At 48.3% G+C, this 18,021-nt stretch overlaps 1 pseudogene; it reads left to right on the forward strand.

Annotated features, from left to right (window-relative positions):
* Positions 1–7,804: 7,804 nt before the first annotated feature.
* On the forward strand, positions 7,805–10,168 carry LOC110297430 (interferon lambda-2-like; annotated as a pseudogene).
* Positions 10,169–18,021: the final 7,853 nt, after the last annotated feature.

Consider the following 18,021-nt stretch of genomic DNA (forward strand, 5'->3'; position numbering starts at 1 on the left):
GGGCTGGAGAGATGGCTCAGCAGTTAAGGACACTTCCTGCTCTTCCAGGGGATCTGAGTTCAGAGTTCAGCACCCACAGGACAGTGCCCACAGTAACTCCAGTTCCGGAGTGTCACAGGTCTTCTGATCTCCCAGGGCACGGCATGCATGTAGTGCACAGACACACATACAGGTGAAACACCCACCCGCATAAAATACAAATAAATAAATCCTTTTTATAAGTTAAAAAGAACGTCTTTATAAAAAAAGTAATAAGAGAAGCCAAGGGGTGGTGGAACATGCCTTTAATCCCAGCACTTGGGAGGCAGAGGCAGGTGGATTTCTGCGTTCGAGACCAGCCTGATCTACAGAGTGAGTTCCAGGACAGCCAGGGCTACACACAGAAACCCCGTCTCAATAATAATAATAATAATAATAATAATAATAATAATAATAATAATAAGGAAAATGATACACATAATGATGTAATAATAAAACCCATTATTCTATATACTAACTAAAAAGAGCTCCTAAAGGAAAAATCCTTCCTCCCCCAAAGGGTCATGCGCAGACCAACAGCATCATTTGGTGAGAGAGTCAGGAATGTCTCTTGTTGGGCACAGTGGCATGAATCTGCAGCCCCAGCCACTCAGGAAGTGGGGCAGGAAGATTGCTTGAGCTCAGGAGTTTGATGACAGCCTAGGGAACATAGCCTGTCTCAAAGTAAAATAAAGGAAAAGAAAAGGGGCGGGGGAGATGGCTCCGTGAGTAAGAGCACTACTGGCTGCTCTTCCAGAGGACTCATGCTCAATTCCCAGCACCCACATGGCAGCTCACAACTGTTGATAACTCCAGTTCCAGGGGATCCTGTACTAGGCATGCACAAGGTACATATATATGTGCATGTAGGCAAAATATTCATACATGTAAAATGAATCCTTTTTAGAAAGAAAAGAAGGGAGAGAGGGAGGAAGGAAGAAAGGAAGGAAAGAAGAAAGGAGAGAAGGAAGGAAGGAAGGAAGGAAGGAAGGAAGGAAGGAAGGAAGAGAAAAGCCAGCAACTGATACCAAGCCTGACAATCTAAGTTCAAATCTGGGAATCCACATTGTAGAAAGAGAGAGCTGACTACCATAGCTCTCTGATCTCTGCGCCTGCTCCTGCTCCTGTTCCTGCTCCTGCTCCTGCGCTCTCTCTCGCTCTCTCTCTCTCTCTCTCTCTCTCTCTCTCTCTCTCCCTCTCTCTCTCTCTCAAACACACACACACACACACATAATCTTTGAAAGACAGGGAACAGCTGGGCAATGGTGACACACACCTTTAATCCCAGCACTTGGGAGGCAGAGGCAGAAGGATTTCTTAGTTCGAGGCCAGCTCTGGTTGGAGGCCAGAGCGAGCTCCAGGACAACCAGGGCTACACAGAAAAACAAAACCAACAACAACAAGAAAGAAAGAAAGAAAGAAAGAAAGAAAGAAAGAAAGAAAGAAAGAAAGAAAGAAAGAAAGAAAGAAAGAAAGAGACAGAAAGAAAGAAAGAGACAGAAAGAAAGAGACAGAAAGAAAGAAAGAGACAGAAAGAAAGAAAGAAAGAAAGAAAGAAAGAAAGAAAGAGAGAGAGAGAGAGACAGAAAGAAAGAAAGAAAGAAAGAAAGAAAGAAAGAAAGAAAGAAAGAAAGAAAGAAAGAAAGGAAGGAAGGAAGGAAGGAAGGAAGGAAGGAAGGAAGAAAGAAAGGAAGGAAGAAGGAAAGAAGAAAAAGAAAAAAACAGGGAGGAAGGGAGGAACAGAGGAGCCCAGAAAGAGGTATTGTCATCCAGCATTCTTGTTTCCCCTGGCCGTGTGCGAGAGAGCATCTTCCTCTGTGGCCTCAGCATGCATTCCTAACTGTGGTCATTAGCCATTCCACCAGTCTCTTGTGAAAGGTCAACATGGGCGTCTCGGGCATTTTCCATTCTTGGTTTCTGTATTGGTTTCCCGTGTGTTCCCCTCCCTCTCCTATCTCTATGTTTATCTGTTCTTGTCTTCTGCCCGTTTCCTAGTGGGTTGTACAGCATTTTGCTATGTAGCTCAGGCTAGCCTCAAAGCCAGGCTAGCCGATTTGTTCCTCAGTCTCCTTGGTGCTGGTGTCACAGGCATGTGCCCAGTGGTTAGAACAGGTTGTTTTGTTTTGTTTTTTTAATTCTTTTTTTTTTGTTGTTGTTGTTGTTTTTGGTTTTTTTGAGACAGGGTTTCTCTGTGTAGCCCTGGCTGTCCTGGAACTCACTTTGTAGACCAGGCTGGCCTCGAACTCAGAAATCCGCCTGCCTCTGCCTCCCAAGTGCTGGGATTAAAGGCGTGCGCCACCACACCCGGCTGTTTTTTTAATTCTTGTGTATGTGTGGACGTGGGTCTGTGGTGTGCAGTGTGTTTAAGTGTATGTGCACAGGCACGCAGAAGCCGGGGGTTCACATAAGGTGTCTCCTTCAATCAGTTGCCACCCAACTTTTGTTTTGTTTTGTTTTGTTTTTTGAGACAGGGTTTCTCTGCGTAGCCTGGCTGCTCTGGAACTCTCTGAGCCATCTCTCCAGATCATCCACCTAATTTTTTAGTACAGGGCCCCTCACTGAGCCTGGAGCTCAGTGGTTAAACTGGCTGCCCAGCAAGCTTCTGGCATCCTCCAGTCTCTTCCTCCCCAGTGCTGGGATTGTGGGTACATGCCACTGTGCCAAGCTCTTCCTGTGGGTGCTGGGCTGCTAATGCATGCTCACACACTTGTACAGCAAACGCTTTACCCCCTAAGCCATCTCCCCGGACCCTTGGATCAGTTCTGAGAGGTGTGGGGCAGGGGTATACCCAGGTCCATGTGGGGTCTATGTTTGTATTCTCAGCACTTGAAAGGCTAAGGCAGAATTGTGAGTTCAAGGCTCGAGACTAGCTAGTCCAAGCTACATAAGAAGACACTGTCCCAAAACCCTTTGTACAGCGTCCGGGAAGATGCAATTTGTCTTTTTCCAGTCCATAGTTGAATACAGTGCTGGCACATACACTCACAAGCCTGAGGCACGAGGATCACCCATAAATTCAAGGCTAGCATGGGGTACATAGTGAGATCCAGGCCAGTCTGGGCTATGGAATGAGACCAAATAAAATCAATCAATCAATCAAGACAAATCAAGGGAGTGCTGGCACATGCCTTTAATCCCAGCACTCAGGAGGCCTAGGCAGATGGATCTCTGTGAGTTCAAAGTCAGCCTGGTCTACAGAGTGAGTTCCAGGCCAGTCAGGTCTATGCTTCAAGACCCTGCCTCAGAAAACAAAAAACAAAGCAAAACAAAGCAAATAAAGCACACCCAACGGGGTGGGCTCTGTGTGTGTGGCACTTACACACAGTTAGCTGATGTGCTCCCCTGGAGAGAACAGGGCCACAGCAAGCCATTGGTCCCTGGAAGCTCTGGTGAACAGCACCAGGAAGACCACACAGCCGCAGACATGACCTGTGACCCAGACATGACATGACCTGTGACCCCATGACCTCCTTTGCATTCTCTGCAAAGCCTAGACACTGAGCAAGAACGTGAACACGGGGGATGCCCTCCACAAGTGGGTGAGAACCAAAGCACAAAACGAAAAAAGTCAGTCACTGACAAGACTCAAGGAAACCTCTGGGGAGTCAGTCACACAGCAGTAGTAAGCAGTTGCTCCAGAGACGAGACTCTTCTGAGGAGCTGCCCCAGAGATGCGCAGGGAGCGCCAGGCTTTTACGAGTCCTCACCCGTGCTGGGGTGGGCTTTCCTGTGATGGAGCTTCAGGGGAGTCCCCCCCAAATCCTGTAAGTAACTCCCAAACAACTCTGCTTCCGCACGCTGGACTTAGATTGGCTCCTTCATCGGTCTGCTATTGCTTCTGTCTGTCTGAGTGAATAGAAATAGAGTCCTCATGTAATCATGCAGCCAGTCCAGGCTGGAGTAGAGGGAGACACTTAGAGGGCTTGCCCACCCCTGCGAGTGAGTAGCCCAAATTCTACATCTCCTTGTTTGTTTGTTTGTTGTTTTGTTGAGACAGGGTTTCTCTGTATAGCCCTGGCTGTCCTGGAACACACTCAGAGATCCACCTACCTCTGCCTCCCGAGTGCTGGGATTAAAGGCGTGTGTCACTACGGCTGGCTAAATTCTACATCTTGTGCCCATCTCTCTCATACCCCACTCCCTGACCTGAGACAGTTGGGGTCCCTGGATGGTGCAGAAATCATGCAGAACACAACTTGATCCTGACAGAGAAGCTATATGTTCAAATTACATTTGTTTTATTTTTATAAAGTTCCATTTGTTTATTGTGTTCGTTTCTGGTGCTTATGGAATCTCAGAACACAAGTTGCAAGAGTCGGTTCTCTCCTTCCACCACGTGGGTTCCAGGTTCTGAACTTGAATTGTCAGGCTTGGCTGCAAACACTTACACCCACTGAGCGCCAGCTCGCCAACCTAAAGGCTGTAATATTTATTTTCCGGCTCTGTCCCTGGGTAGGGATTGCTCCGAAGAAAGCACTAATGGTACTTCCACTTCCGGTCCGCTCTGCATCCGCTCAGAAAAAAGGCCTAGAAAAGCCGGAAGATCCAGGCACATCGGTGGGATGCTGACAGTGAGTGGGGACTACCCACCCTTTCCACGAGTGAGTGCAAAAGTGCGCCCATGGGATGTGGTGGGAGGGTACCAGCTGGTGTGCTGCAGAAGGTTCTAAAAAATCTCCCACACAGGGGACAGGTGTGGGCCTTATGGGAATAGGAAGCTAGAGGCAACCTAAGTGCCCATCTCTGGGCGAGTGGGTAAGTACTGGCGCTGTGGGCGCACGCTGTCACAGTTCCACAGAGAACTGGATGTCCACAGCTGTGTGGGGAGATCTCAGAGATGTGGTGTTAAGTTTTTTGGTTTTTTTTTTCAAAGTTAGTAGATTTATAGCGCAATCTCATTTGTGTAAATTGGAAACGCATAGACAAAGTCACAAATTAAAACGGTGCCTCTTGGCAGTTGTATATCAAGCCCGCTGAAGTGGGTGTCTGGGAGGCAGACGGAGGGGGTGGGGACTGGAGAGGAGGGGACTCTTATGGGCCATTTGTGGCTCTGCGTTATGATCTGAAAAGTATGATTAACAACCCTGGGCACTGAGAACTGAGATGAAATGAAGAAATAAAAGCTGCAGACAACATCACAGAAATTGCTTACTGGTTGTGTGGATCTGATAACCGCAGGACTGACCAACAATAGCAGAGCCCCCAACCCTTCCCCAGCCTGCGAGAGGGCCCTAGAGAGTGCCCTTGTCCCTCTTCAAGTTACCCAACAGTCAGATAGGAGACACTTGTGACTCTTGAGGTGTGTGTGTGCGCGTGCGTGCATGCATATCTCTTTATTTCTCATGTGTGTGTTTATGTGTGTGTACATGTGTGTGTACGTGCATACATGAGTGTGTGTATGTGTGTAAGAGTGTGTGTGCACATGTGCGCATACATTTATGAGTGTGTATGTCAGTGTGAGTGTGTGTGTGTAAGCTGTTAGCAGGTGTCTTCTTCCTCAGTTGTTCTTTAACTTATTTTATTGTGTGGGTCTCTCACTCAATCTGAAGCTTACCAACTGGTGAGACCGACTATCCAGCAAACCCCAGGGATTTTTTTGTCCGCCTTCTCGAGCACAATGATCACAGGCATGCAATGCTGTACTCAAGTTTTTTGTTTGTTTTGTTTTGTTTTTCAAGACAGGGTCTCTCTGTGTAGCACTGGCTGTCCTGGAACTCACTCGGTAGACCGGGCTACGCCTCTGCCTCTCAGGTGGTGGGTTTAAAGGCACACACCAGGACTGCCGGCCATACTAACTTTTTATAGAGGTCCTGGAGATTAGACTCAGGACCTGATGCTTGGGGGACAAGCACTTTCACCAACTGAGCCATCTTCTCAGCCCATCTCTGTTCCTTTGTTTTTGGAGATGGTCTTGTTATACAGCTCAGTCCTGTCTCAAAACATTCAGTCCTCTTGTGATTACAGGCTCTGTGGACACACTCTGTCACAGTTACAGACAGGGACTTCGATGCCCACAGCCTGTGGAGAGAGCTCCTGGGTGCTGGGATTATAAGCACTGGCTACAACGCCGAGCTTCCTCTCTGCCCAGACTCTCGCCCCATCTCTTAGCGGCATGCACAGTGGGGTGGGCACAGAGAATTCAGTAACTAACCAGCGGAGGGACCCCAAGGAAGTCATCAGAAAAATGGGGTAACCATTATAAAGGCCAGGGTTCTTCTGAGAGACAGCCTTACAGGTTACACAGTCATGTACCCCTCAACAGCCTGCAGCCAGTGATGGACCACTGTGCTCGGATTTGTGGGGGTTTGTTGTTCTTGTTGTTTTTTTGTTTTTAAATTTTATTTATTTTAGCATATGAGTGTTTGCATGTGTATATTTGTACCACATTTGTGCCTGGTGCCCTCAGAGACCAAAAGAAGGCATCAAAAACTCTGGAAGTGAAATTACAGGCCTTTGTGTGCCACCATTAGATAAGCCAGGTCCTCCGCAAGACCAGTATGAAATGGGAATTTCTGGTTTCTTTGGAGACTTAGCTGTGTCATGTGATGTTTTTCTGGAAACTGTCTTATGAGAGGATGTTGTGCTGAAGCAGACATGTGGGAGGGTGTTTTGCTGAGAACAGACATGCGGTGTTTTTCTGGAAGCTGTCTGGTGAAAGGGCATGTGGTGTTTGCAGACACTTGGGAAGGACATGTGATGCTTGGAAAGAATATGAGCACCACCCAACAGACAGTGGACAATGTGTCAGGCTTTGTTGCTCTTTGCTGATGACACACTTGCATTGGTTCGCCTTGCTTTCTTCTCTGATTTGCACTTCTCATGACTTTGTAGAGAGAAACACACCAAAGACTTCTGCTGGTGTTCCGGCTGCCTCTTGCTGCGTCAGCGGACTTGTGCGATTGGCAGAGCCCTTTGGTTTCTTCTGGATCGAGCCACTGCTGCTGAGTTTGGTGTTTTGCTAGTAGACTTGACTGTTGACAACGAAGACTGGAATCGCCCCAAAGAACTACTTCTAAGCAGGCTCATGCCCCCCTTGTCCTGTTAGCCATTTTCCTCCCTTACCTTCAGTTGGAGGGCTATAAAGGAGGTTAAAGCCTTTAAGAACCCTATTAAAGTCGGTTTTGAAAAACATAAGCCTACACCAGTAAGTGTCCTTACCCACTGTCTTTCTCAGCCCCTCATAATACAGGAGGCTCCTCCTATCTCACACATCTCACTGACTCACAGGCCCGCCTCTTCCCCAAACATCCTCAAATACCCAGAAATGAAGCCTTTCCAGCTACCAGGCTACTCCCGAGCAAGATGACACCTGAAAAATATCCCTCACAGTCACAGCAGAAATTACTCATGGGAATTTTACTGAGACACTCTCCTCAGTCAGACAGCCTCTTCCACATGCACCCACCCTCCACCACCTCCCCTGTGACCTCGAGCCTTCTGCCAGCTCACACCCTCTCTCCCTCACTCCCTTCCCCTCTTCCCCACCACACCCCCACCAATGTAGTCTAAGTTGGGAGCCCCAGGCTTTGGTGGCCTGAAAGAGATAGTTTTGCGGACTCTTGACACTGGGTTCAGTTTCTCTTTCCTTCCTGACCCGGCCACACCCACACCGGATCACTTACCTGGCCCAGGGATTAGCTCCGCCCATCAGTGTGCCTCTAAGCACAAATTTTCCTTTCCCTTATCTCCGGCTTCCCCCTTCCGCTTTGAAATCATCCAGGATAGCACCTGTAGCCTGGCCTAAAAAGCAGAGCCATGCAGCTCAGGAGACTCTTGGGACTTGAGCATGGCTACAGTGTGCCTGCTGGGTCTAGTGACCATGGTGCTGGGCTTGGCCACAGCTGGCTCTGTCCCTCCTTCCAAGCCCACCCCAACCGGATCAGGCTGTCACATTGGTAGCTTCCAGTCTCTGTCATAACGGGAGCTAGATGTCCTTAAGAAAGCCAAGGAGGCGTTAGTGTGTCACCGTTACCATGATGGACCACGCTACGTCATTTTTACTGAGATGAAGATGGTAGCCTGCCGCTGTGGGCTAACCTCTAATCTTCTGCTATGGGTTAGGCTTGAGCCTTCCAGCTATGACCAGTCTAAGTCTATCTTTCTGTTATGGGCTCAGTTCAAATCCTCCTGCCAGGCTGTTTCACTCTTGCTGCTGTGAACTAGTGCCCTGTTCTCCTGTGTGGGCTAACCTGTGCCTTTCCCTTCAGGAAGGGTCGTTTCAGAAGGACATTTGGCGCAACACCAACTCCTTTCCCAGTGCCTGGGACCTGGGCCAGCAGCAGGTGAGTTGGAAGCACGGTCACAATTGCCCCGTGATAAAGTGACTGCTTTGCCTGTCCCAAACCCTCTGTCCCTCAAATGCCTCTGCCTCTTCCATGCTTAGCTGGCTTATTCCCATCGCTTTCTGCAGGGAAGGGGACACAGAGTCTCACTTTGTAGCCCAGGCTGGCCTCAGTCTTAAGGTTCTCAAGACCCTTGGCCTCAGCCTCCCAACTATGCTGGGATCACAGACACAGGGCACCATGCCTGGCTCCTCTTTTTCTTTCTGTCCCAGTCTGTCTGCCATCCCAGTCCATCCTGCTTGCCCCTCTAAGAACTTTCTAAGAGTTCTCTCTCCTCTCTTACCTATTCCCCTCACACAGCCTCTGCCCTGTCTCTCATCTCCTAGAACCCGCCTGTGATCCTCTCCTCCCTCCATCTTCCATGCAAACCACGCCCCCACTCCCGCCCCTGCCCAGGTCCCCGCCTCCACCCCCACCCCCCACCCCCGTCCTGCCCGGGTCCCCGCCTCCCTATCCTATTCTCTTCTCCCTGCTCTATCAAGCCTGAGAGCCCAGATTCCCTGTTTGCTGCCACCTTGTTTGCCTCCTCACCTGTCTTCTCTCTTCCCTTTATTCCTCATCTGCATCCTCTCCGTTGGTATTTCTACCCATGTGCCCTGCTCTCTGGATCCCTCTTGCTTACTCATCACCTGTTCCTTTGAATGACCTACACCACCTTCCTCCTGCACGGCATTACCCCCACAGCCCAACCTACCTATGTTTTGTGGGGACTGGGACATGTATGGTGATAGAGACTCAAATGAGGGCTCACACAGGCTAGGTAAGTGATCTACCACTGAGCCACGCCCCCAGCCCCTCACTGGGGGATTCTAGGCAGGGGCTCTACCACTGAGCCACGCCCCCAGCCCTCACTGGGGGATTCTAGGCAGGGGCTCTACCACTGAGCCACGCCCCCAGCCCCTCACTGGGGGATTCTAGGCAGAAGCTCTACCACTGAGCCACGCCCCCAGCCTCTCACTGGGGGATTCTAGGCAGGGACTCTACCACTGAGCCACGCCCCCAGCCCCTCACTGGGGGATTCTAGGCAGGGGCTCTACCACTGAGCCACGCCCCCAGCCACTCACTGGGGGATTCTAGGCAGGGGCTCTACCACTGAGCCACGCCCCCAGCCACTCACTGGGGGATTCTAGGCAGGGGCTCTACCACTGAGCCACGCCCCCAGCCACTCACTGGGGCTGATTCTAGGCAGAGGCTCTACCATGTGCTATGCCTCCAACTCATCAGTGGAGAATTCTGGTGAAACATCCAGAATCACACTCCCAGCCCTTACCTCAGCCCTCTTGCCTATTATTTCTCACCTCACCTCAGGTCCAGGAGGCTGAGGTGGCCCTGACCCTGAAGGTCTGGGAGAACATGACTGTCTCAGCCCTGGCCACCATCATCCTGGGCCAGCCTCTTCACACACTGAGCCACATCCACTCCCAGCTGCAGACCCGTGTGAGTCCTGGGTCCCTGGCTCCTCCCCATTGTGCCTCCAGCCACTTGGGCTTGCCCTGTGTCCCAGCAGCAGCCTCACAGTCCCCATCCTCTGTCCACAGACACAGCCTCAGCCCACAGCAGAGCCCAGGCCCCCTGAGCCGCCGCCTCTCCCGCTGACTGCACAGGCTCCAGGAGGCCCAGAGCAAGGTGAGTCTGGGCAGGGGACTGGGGTCTGCAGTGCCTGGGAGCTCTGAGGCCCAGCAGACCCTGAGCCAACCATGTCCTTTCAGGAGACCCCCGACTGCCTGGAGGCCTCTGTCACCCTCAACCTCTTTCGCCTGCTCACCCGGGACCTCAAGTGTGTGGCCAGTGAAGACCAGTGTGTCTGAGTATGGTGGCCCAGCCCAGCCCATCCAGGACAATGGACTTTAAACTCAGTCCCACCCCACCTTAATTTATTTCCTTTCACCATTTATGAAGCTGCAGTCCAGGCTGGGTTTATTTTTCTACTTTTATACAATTTATGCAAACATATGCAAAGAAGCCACGAGGAGTTGGAGTCTTCCTTCGTGTGTGGTCTTGAGTGTGTGTTCATGGTTATGAGCATGTGACCGAGGGTGCATGTCTGCATGGTGCAGGAGACACTCAAGAGTGTGTGTCTGTGTGTCTGTCTTCTGTGATGTGTATCTAAGGGACCACCTCCCTGAATCAGAGGCTAAACAAAGGTGTGTTGTTGTGTGGCCTGGCCACGTGCTCATGTGTTTACAAACATGCTTTGTGGTCTCTCTCTAGTCGGCACCCACTGTGTATCTCCTCTTTAACATTGTTTCTGGAACAGATGGGGATCTCTCGTCCAGGATGCTATCTCCTGTAACAGAATAAAAAACCCAAACCAGGCTGGAGGGGTTGCACAAGGGTGAGGACCTTAGACCTGATCCCCAGGAACTATTAAAAAAAAAAAAAAGTTAACAGTGAACTTTGGAAGCAGATGCAGCAGAAGGGCTCCTGGGATTAGCTAACCAGCCGATGGCAAGCTTCAGATCTAGTTGTAGACCTTGGCTCAGAAAATAAGGTAAAGAGAAATTGAGAAGACACTCAACATGCACTTCAGGCCCCCATACACATGCACATGTGTATATATGTGAAAAAGTGCATAAACATTATAATGCGTAGTACACAGGTCAAAGGCTGGAGAGACAGCTCAGAGATCAGCAGCACTGGCTACTCCTGCAGAGGACTTGAGTTGGGATTCCCGGAACCTACATAATGGCTCCCAACTGTCATAATTTCCTGTCCCAGGGACATGATGCCCTCTTGTGGCTTCCATGAGCACCAGGCACACCCTTGGTATACATATATACATGCCAGCACTCATGTATGTGCATAAAATAAAAATAATTACATTATTTTCCAAAAGCAACCAGCTGAGGGAGCTACAGGGTATTGACCTTTGGCTTCTATGTGCACACGCAAGCTCACACACATGCATGCGGCACGCAGGCGCACATACATCCAAAGAAAGAACTCATCTCATATGGCAAAAACAAAAAGGAATTTATCATCACACAGAGTATTGGACCTGCACAGTCACTCTGCTCTAAACCTATACTCATAAGCTTGATACCCAGCAACCACATAGTGGAAGGAAGAACTTAGCCTCCAGCTTGTCTCTGACACCCACCCTAGGGTGTGTAAGTCTTAACATTATTATTATTATTATTATTATTATTATTATTATTATTATTATTATTACTATATGTGTATGGGTGTTCTGCTTGCATGTGTGTCTGTGTACCAGATGCATGCCTGGTGCCTAGAGAGGCCAGAAGAGGACATTAGATCCCCTGTAACTGGAGTTACAGATGATTGTGGGTGCTGGGAATCAAACCCAGGTCCTCTGAAAGAGAAGTCAGTGCTCTTAAACACTGAGCCATCTCTCTCTCCAATCCCAAATGTAAGTAAATAAGTAAGTAAATAAATAATATAAGCACATATATTATTCTGAGTGTGGTGGTGCGCACACACACCTGTAATCTCAGCACTGAGAAAGTGGAAGCATGAGGGTCAGAAGTTCAAAGTCATCCTAAGATACCTGCCTATTCGGTTCAAAACCAGCCTAGGATACTTGACATCTTACCAAAAAGTAAAAAACAAAAATCCAACAAACAAAAAAGATGCACATGCAAGTTTGGAGAGGAACCTTTACCCCTGGCAGCACGCCCCTAGGAAGATGGCTGCAGTTAGACCCAGAGCAGAGAGAAGGTGAGGCGAGGCAAGACTACTTCTACTGAACATAGAGTTTGCAATTTTGTGTTTGCCTCACAAAACTGATGTCTAGTGGATCTTCCACTAGTTTGTGTGTGTGTGTGTGTCTGTTTATGTGTGCGTGTATGTGTGTGTGTGCGCATGTGTGTTTGCCTGTGTATGTGCATGTGTGTGTGCCTATGTGTATATATATGTGTGTGCTCATGTGCATGCAGATGTGTGTGAGTGTGTATGTGGAGGTGAGAAACGCCCTCAGCTGTCACCTGTCAATAGCTGTCCACCTTGGCTTGTTTTCCTTTTGTTGACTTAGTCACTGTCTGCGGCTTGTCTGTTAGGCTATGCTGGCTGTTCAGTGTGCCCCAGAGATCCTCCTAGTTACGCTTCCCTGGCACTGGATTCCAAGCACGTGCTGCCATGTCTGGCTTCTGCTCACTCCTGCATGGGTTCTGGGGATTCGAACCGGGGTCCTCATACTTGTGCAGCTGGCACTTTACTACCTGAACCAGCCATCTTTCCAGCCTTAAGAATGCATCGCTTCATCAAGATATGGAAATGTATACGTTTGAGGTCATTCAGGACTACATAGTGAAACAGTGAGAGAGAGAAAGAGAGAGAGAGAGAGAGAGAGAGGGAAAGGGAGAGGGAGAGGGAGAGGGAGAGGGAGAGGGAGAGAGAGAGAGAGAGAGAGAGAGAGAGAGAGAGAGAGAGAGAGAGAGAGAGAGAGAGAGAGAGGGGAGGATACCACTTTGGTGTTTGGTGTTAGCTTCTCACAAGACCATAGGGTATGGGGAGGGGATGGGGGAGTTGAGAGGCTGGGGATGCAGCTGGAGAGATAGCTTAGCTGTTACGAGCCCTTGCTATTCTTGAAAAGGACCCAAGTTCAGGTTTCAGGACCCACCCACATCTGGTGGCTCACAACTGCCTGGAACTGAATCTCCAGGGGTTCTGGTGCCTCTGGCCTCTGTGGACACTTGTACCCATGTACACATATGTACCCCCCACACACACATACCCACACTTAAAAATAAAAAGTTTAGTGTGGTGGTACATTCCTTTAATCAGCACTTGGGAGGCAGAGACAGGCTCATTGCTGAGATCAAGGCTAGCCTGATTTACAGAGGGATTCCAGGTCAGCCAGGAAGGGCTACACAGAGAAGCCCTGTCTCAAAACAAACAAACAAAAAAATCAAGACATGAATATAATTTCAGCCCTCTGTACCCAGAATCTCTGCATTCATGCATACAAGCAACCTCTAATGGAACATGTTCAAAAACCCCAAGTCCACCTTGTGTCTAGACCTAACATGTCCGCTAAACAACACACAGAAACCCAAATAGTATCTCAGTTACAGTGAATGTAGCCTGATTGTCATCTGGAGAGGATTTAAAAGGAAGGTGTGTGTGGCCCCATGAGCATTCTGTATGAGGGACTCCAGCATCTCCAGATGTCTGTATCCCCCGGGTTCCTGTATCCAATCACTTAGGAGCGCCAAGGGACAAGTGTGTGTTGAACAAGAATGTGGTCGTTCTAGAGACCCAGGTCTGATGAAGAGCTAACTCAGCAGGCAAAGGCAGAGAGTGCCCCACTATTCAGAAGCGCGTACTCTCGGAGGCAGGGGGAGGACTGCAGGACACTGATCTTGGCAACTAAGAGGAGGAGGGAGAAGGGTCTCCCGCATCAGACTAGTCCTGTCTGGGTTCCAGAATTAGCCATGCCTTCCCATCTGAACATGGTGCCACATGTTTTTAACCCCAACACTTGGGAGGCAGAGGCAGGCAGATCCCTGTAGAGAGAATAACTTATGTATTGTATCAATGCATCACCTGTCCATTAAAAAGCCTATGGCTTAGGGCTTAGGCAGGAAATGGAAGTGGAACATCTGGTAGGAGAAAGGATTCTGGGATAGAGCCAGGCACAGGGAGATCTGCCCAGGAAGACGTGAGGAGATGGGCACATGGTCCCTGAGCACAGGTAACCAGCCACGTGGCAGGATGGAGGTTAAAGTAAATAGGTTATCTTTAGTTATGATCTAGTCAGAGACGAGCCTAGCTATATGACCAAGGTATTTGTAAATATACTTTTTGAGTCTGAGTCTTATTTCTGGGAGCATGAGTCTGGGAAGCAGAGCCAGGCGTAACTTCAACAGATCCCCGTGAGTTCTAGGAGATCCTGATCTACACAGTGAGTTCCGGGACAGCCAGGGCTGTATTGAAAGACCCTGTCTCGGAAAGCAAAACAAAACAAAAAAAAAATGATATAAAGGTAGATGGCTAGATAGATGATAGATGGATAGATAGATAGATAGATAGATAGATAGATAGATAGATGATAGATGGATAGATGGATAGATAGATAGATGATAGATAGATAGATAGATAGATAGATAGATAGATAGATAGATGATAGATAGATAGATAGATAGATAGATGGATGGATAGATAGATAGATAGATGGATAGATAGATAGATGATAGATGGATAGATAGATAGATAGATAGATGGATAGATAGATAGATGATAGATAGATAGATAGATAGATAGATAGATAGATAGATAGATAGACAGAACTAGCTGGTGAGATGGCTCAGCAGGTAAAGGCATTTGTCACTAAGCTTGATAACTTGAATTCAATCCCAGGGAGTGCATGGAAGAAATGAGAAAACAAACAATGCAAATTGGTTTGTCTTCCACATGCACCAGATGCATACACAATGAATGAGTGCATAAAGAACTGAATGAATGAATGAGTGTACAAGCACTGTGACTTGTGCCTATAATTCCAACACTTTGGAGGTAGAGGCAAAAGGATCATGAGTTTAATCCTTGGCTACACAAGATCTTGTCTAAAAATCTTTAAAAAGTGAAGAAAGCCTGGCATGGCCGTGGGTGCTTCAAGCCCAGCACTTTTGAGGCAGTGGCAGGTGGATTTCTGAGTGAGTTCAAGGCCAACCTGGACTACACAGGAACTTTTGGTTAGACAGGTTACACAGTGAGATGCTAAGGACGAGGGAAGATGATAAGAAAAGACAGGTAATATGCCTTAGATATTTAGAACATTCTATTATGGAGCTGGAGGTATCTTAATGTTTATGAGCACTGGCTCCTCTTCCAGAGGGTCCAGGCTCTGTTCCCAGTAGATACATGGCAGCTCACAACCACCAGTAACCCCAGTTCCTTTTCTGGCCTTCTCTGGCACAAACCACAGACATAGTACACAGATAGACATGCAGGAAAACACCCATACCCATAAAATAAAAATTAATAAAAATACCATTCAGTTATATCATCTGACTATATTTGGAATGTAGGAGTTTGTCACAGACCTGTTTTCTGTGTTTTTCTCTACCTTCCTCAGAATGATAGCTTTAAATCCTAAGCTTCATGCTGCATGGTCACAGAATGGGTGCAGAACCTACAGGTCTCACATCCTTGTACCAATAAAGTCAGCAGAAAAGAAGAAAGCAAATGGAGACTTTTTTTTTTTTTTTGTATATTGAGGAAGAGAAATAATTAGTCCAGGCTGACCTTAAACTTATAATGACAAACCTCTGATCCTCCTGCCTCCGTCTCCTGAATACTGGGATCATACACATGTTCTACCAGGGCCATTTTCTTTCTTTGTGGCCTTTAGTTTTGAGACAGGGTCTTACTGTATCCTTAAGTGGCCTGGAATTTGAGATCCTCCTGCCTCTGCCTCCCAAGTGCTGGATTACAGGCTTTGCCATCGGGCCTAGCAGTTTGTATATTTTATTCATCATGAAAGCTTCTATCCTGGGCCAAGCATATGGCACATACTCAGTAAACCTTTATCAGTTCTTAGGTGACAGAGCAATCAGAGCTATATATTGTGGCCCTGCTTCTTACAGCAGTAATGACCTTTCCTGGGTGTCATGTGTAGTGCCTTGGGTTCTGTGACATACTGACTTGCATATTAGGTGGGGTGTGTGAGCACCGAGCCCAACTGGTAGGAGCACTGTGCACACGGGGATCTTCATGAATGACGTGTATACTGGGCCAGTGTAAGGGATCTGCCTGGCCTGAAGTTCTCCAGTGCTGCTGTCCTTGCCTCCCACCCTCTCTGCCCAGACCAGCTTCCTCCCTCTAGCTCCGTTTCTATTTCTGTCTTGCTTTCCTCCCCCCCCCCCACAAGGCCTCAGGGGGCCCCTGGCTAGCTTGAAACCTTCTTCCTTTTTCACCAGGATTAGGAAGGAGTTTTCATGACAGGGTATCTGCAAGCACTGAGATGCCCAGAGTCCCTGACTTGGTCTAAACCTTATTCAGTCCCTGCATAGCCTCTCCTCCATCACCCTCCACTCCCCAGCAGACCCTGGTCCACTTATGCTTACACAGGTAAGCACAGAGGGCTCCTCCCCTAAGCACAGAGGTCTCCTCCCCTACTCCTTTTACAGCTGGCTTTGGAGACCCCAGCTCAGCTAGGGTCACCAGAGCCATTCCCCAGTCTCCAGACACAGCTCCAGAGGCAAACTGCCAGTTCCACTCTTTTCTTCATGGGAAGCAGACCAGGGAGGAGCCCTCTGACAGGGACTTCCCCTCCCTCTGGTTCTGACCTCTGCCTGTAAAATAGACTCTGGACATCTATCCCACCCAGTGAGGGCAGCCAGGCAGGGGCAGAAACTGCCCCGCTGAAAGGGCTTCAAGTCGAGGATGGGGCAGAAATTGCTCCATCTGCCTTTTATTGCTAGAGATGTTTGCAGGTTTAAGACAGTGTCTGGCTTTGTTGCCCAGGCTAGCCTCAAACTTCTGAGCTCAAGAAATCAGCCTGTCCCAGCTTCCTGGGTAGCTAGGAGTCCAGTTGTGTCATCTTGCCCAAATCAACCTGCCTTTAAAAAACAAACAAACCATATTTTGTCGGCAAAAACAAACAAAAATACCCAGGGTCTCATGTAGGCCAAGCTGTCGCAAACTCTGTGTGTAGAAGAGGGTAGTCTTTAACTTTTTACTCTTTAAACCAAACGTTGATTTTTTTTTTCTATGTGTAGCGTGTCCGAGTGTATGCTGCGCATCCCACACACATGCCCACAGAAGCCAGGACATGGGATCCCCTGGAACCAGAGTGACAGACACTTGCGAGATGCCAAATGGGTATTGGGAATCAAACCTGGCTCCTCTATGAGATCAGTGGGTGCTCTTAACCATTGAGCACTCTCTATTCCCTAGTTTTGAACTTAAAATAATTTTTTTGGTTTTTGGTTTTTTTTCTGTGTAGCCCCGGTTGTCCTGAAACTCACTCTGTAGAGATTCATCTGCCTCTGTCTTCCAGAGTGCTGAGATTTAAGGTGTGCACCACTACCAATTGATTTAATTAATCAATAATCAATTAATTAACCAATCAATTAATATTGTGGGTATTTCACATGTGCTATAGCACTTGGGTCCCAGGGATCAAATTCAGATTGTCAAGCTTGGTGGCAAGTGTCTTTACTCACTTGAGTCAACTTGGCAGCCCAGTCTTGAACTTCTGAGTGCCCTGTTTCTACCTCCCAGGTATCAGTATTTCAGGCATGCTCCAGCATGCCCAATTTCTACCTGCTTTGCTAAGTCTGTTTTCCCAGGACACACACCTATAAACCTGGCACTCCAGAGGATAGGGAAGGATAATAGAAAGTTCAAGGCCAGCCTTTTTTATCAAGACCCTGTCTCAAAAAAAAACAAAAAATGTTTGTGATGGTACATACACATAATCTCTGCACTCAAGAGGCAAAGACAGAAGGATTGCCACAGATTTGAAGTCAGCCATGTGTGTGTGTGCATGTATGTATGATTGTATGTACTTCTGCATTTGGGTACGGTAGTGCAAACCCCCAATCCCAGCACTTGGTAGAGGCAAAGATCACAAAAAGCTGGGAAGCTAGCCTACTCTAGGGAGTTTCCAGGGCAACACAGTGCTACATAGGGAGACTCTGTCAGAAACCACACACACATACACACACACACACACACACACACACACACACAC

The sequence above is a fragment of the Mus caroli genome, unplaced genomic scaffold (genome assembly GCF_978045245.1).
Source record: "Mus caroli unplaced genomic scaffold, Mus_caroli_1 scaffold_8, whole genome shotgun sequence".
Taxonomy (NCBI): Eukaryota; Metazoa; Chordata; class Mammalia; order Rodentia; family Muridae; genus Mus; species Mus caroli.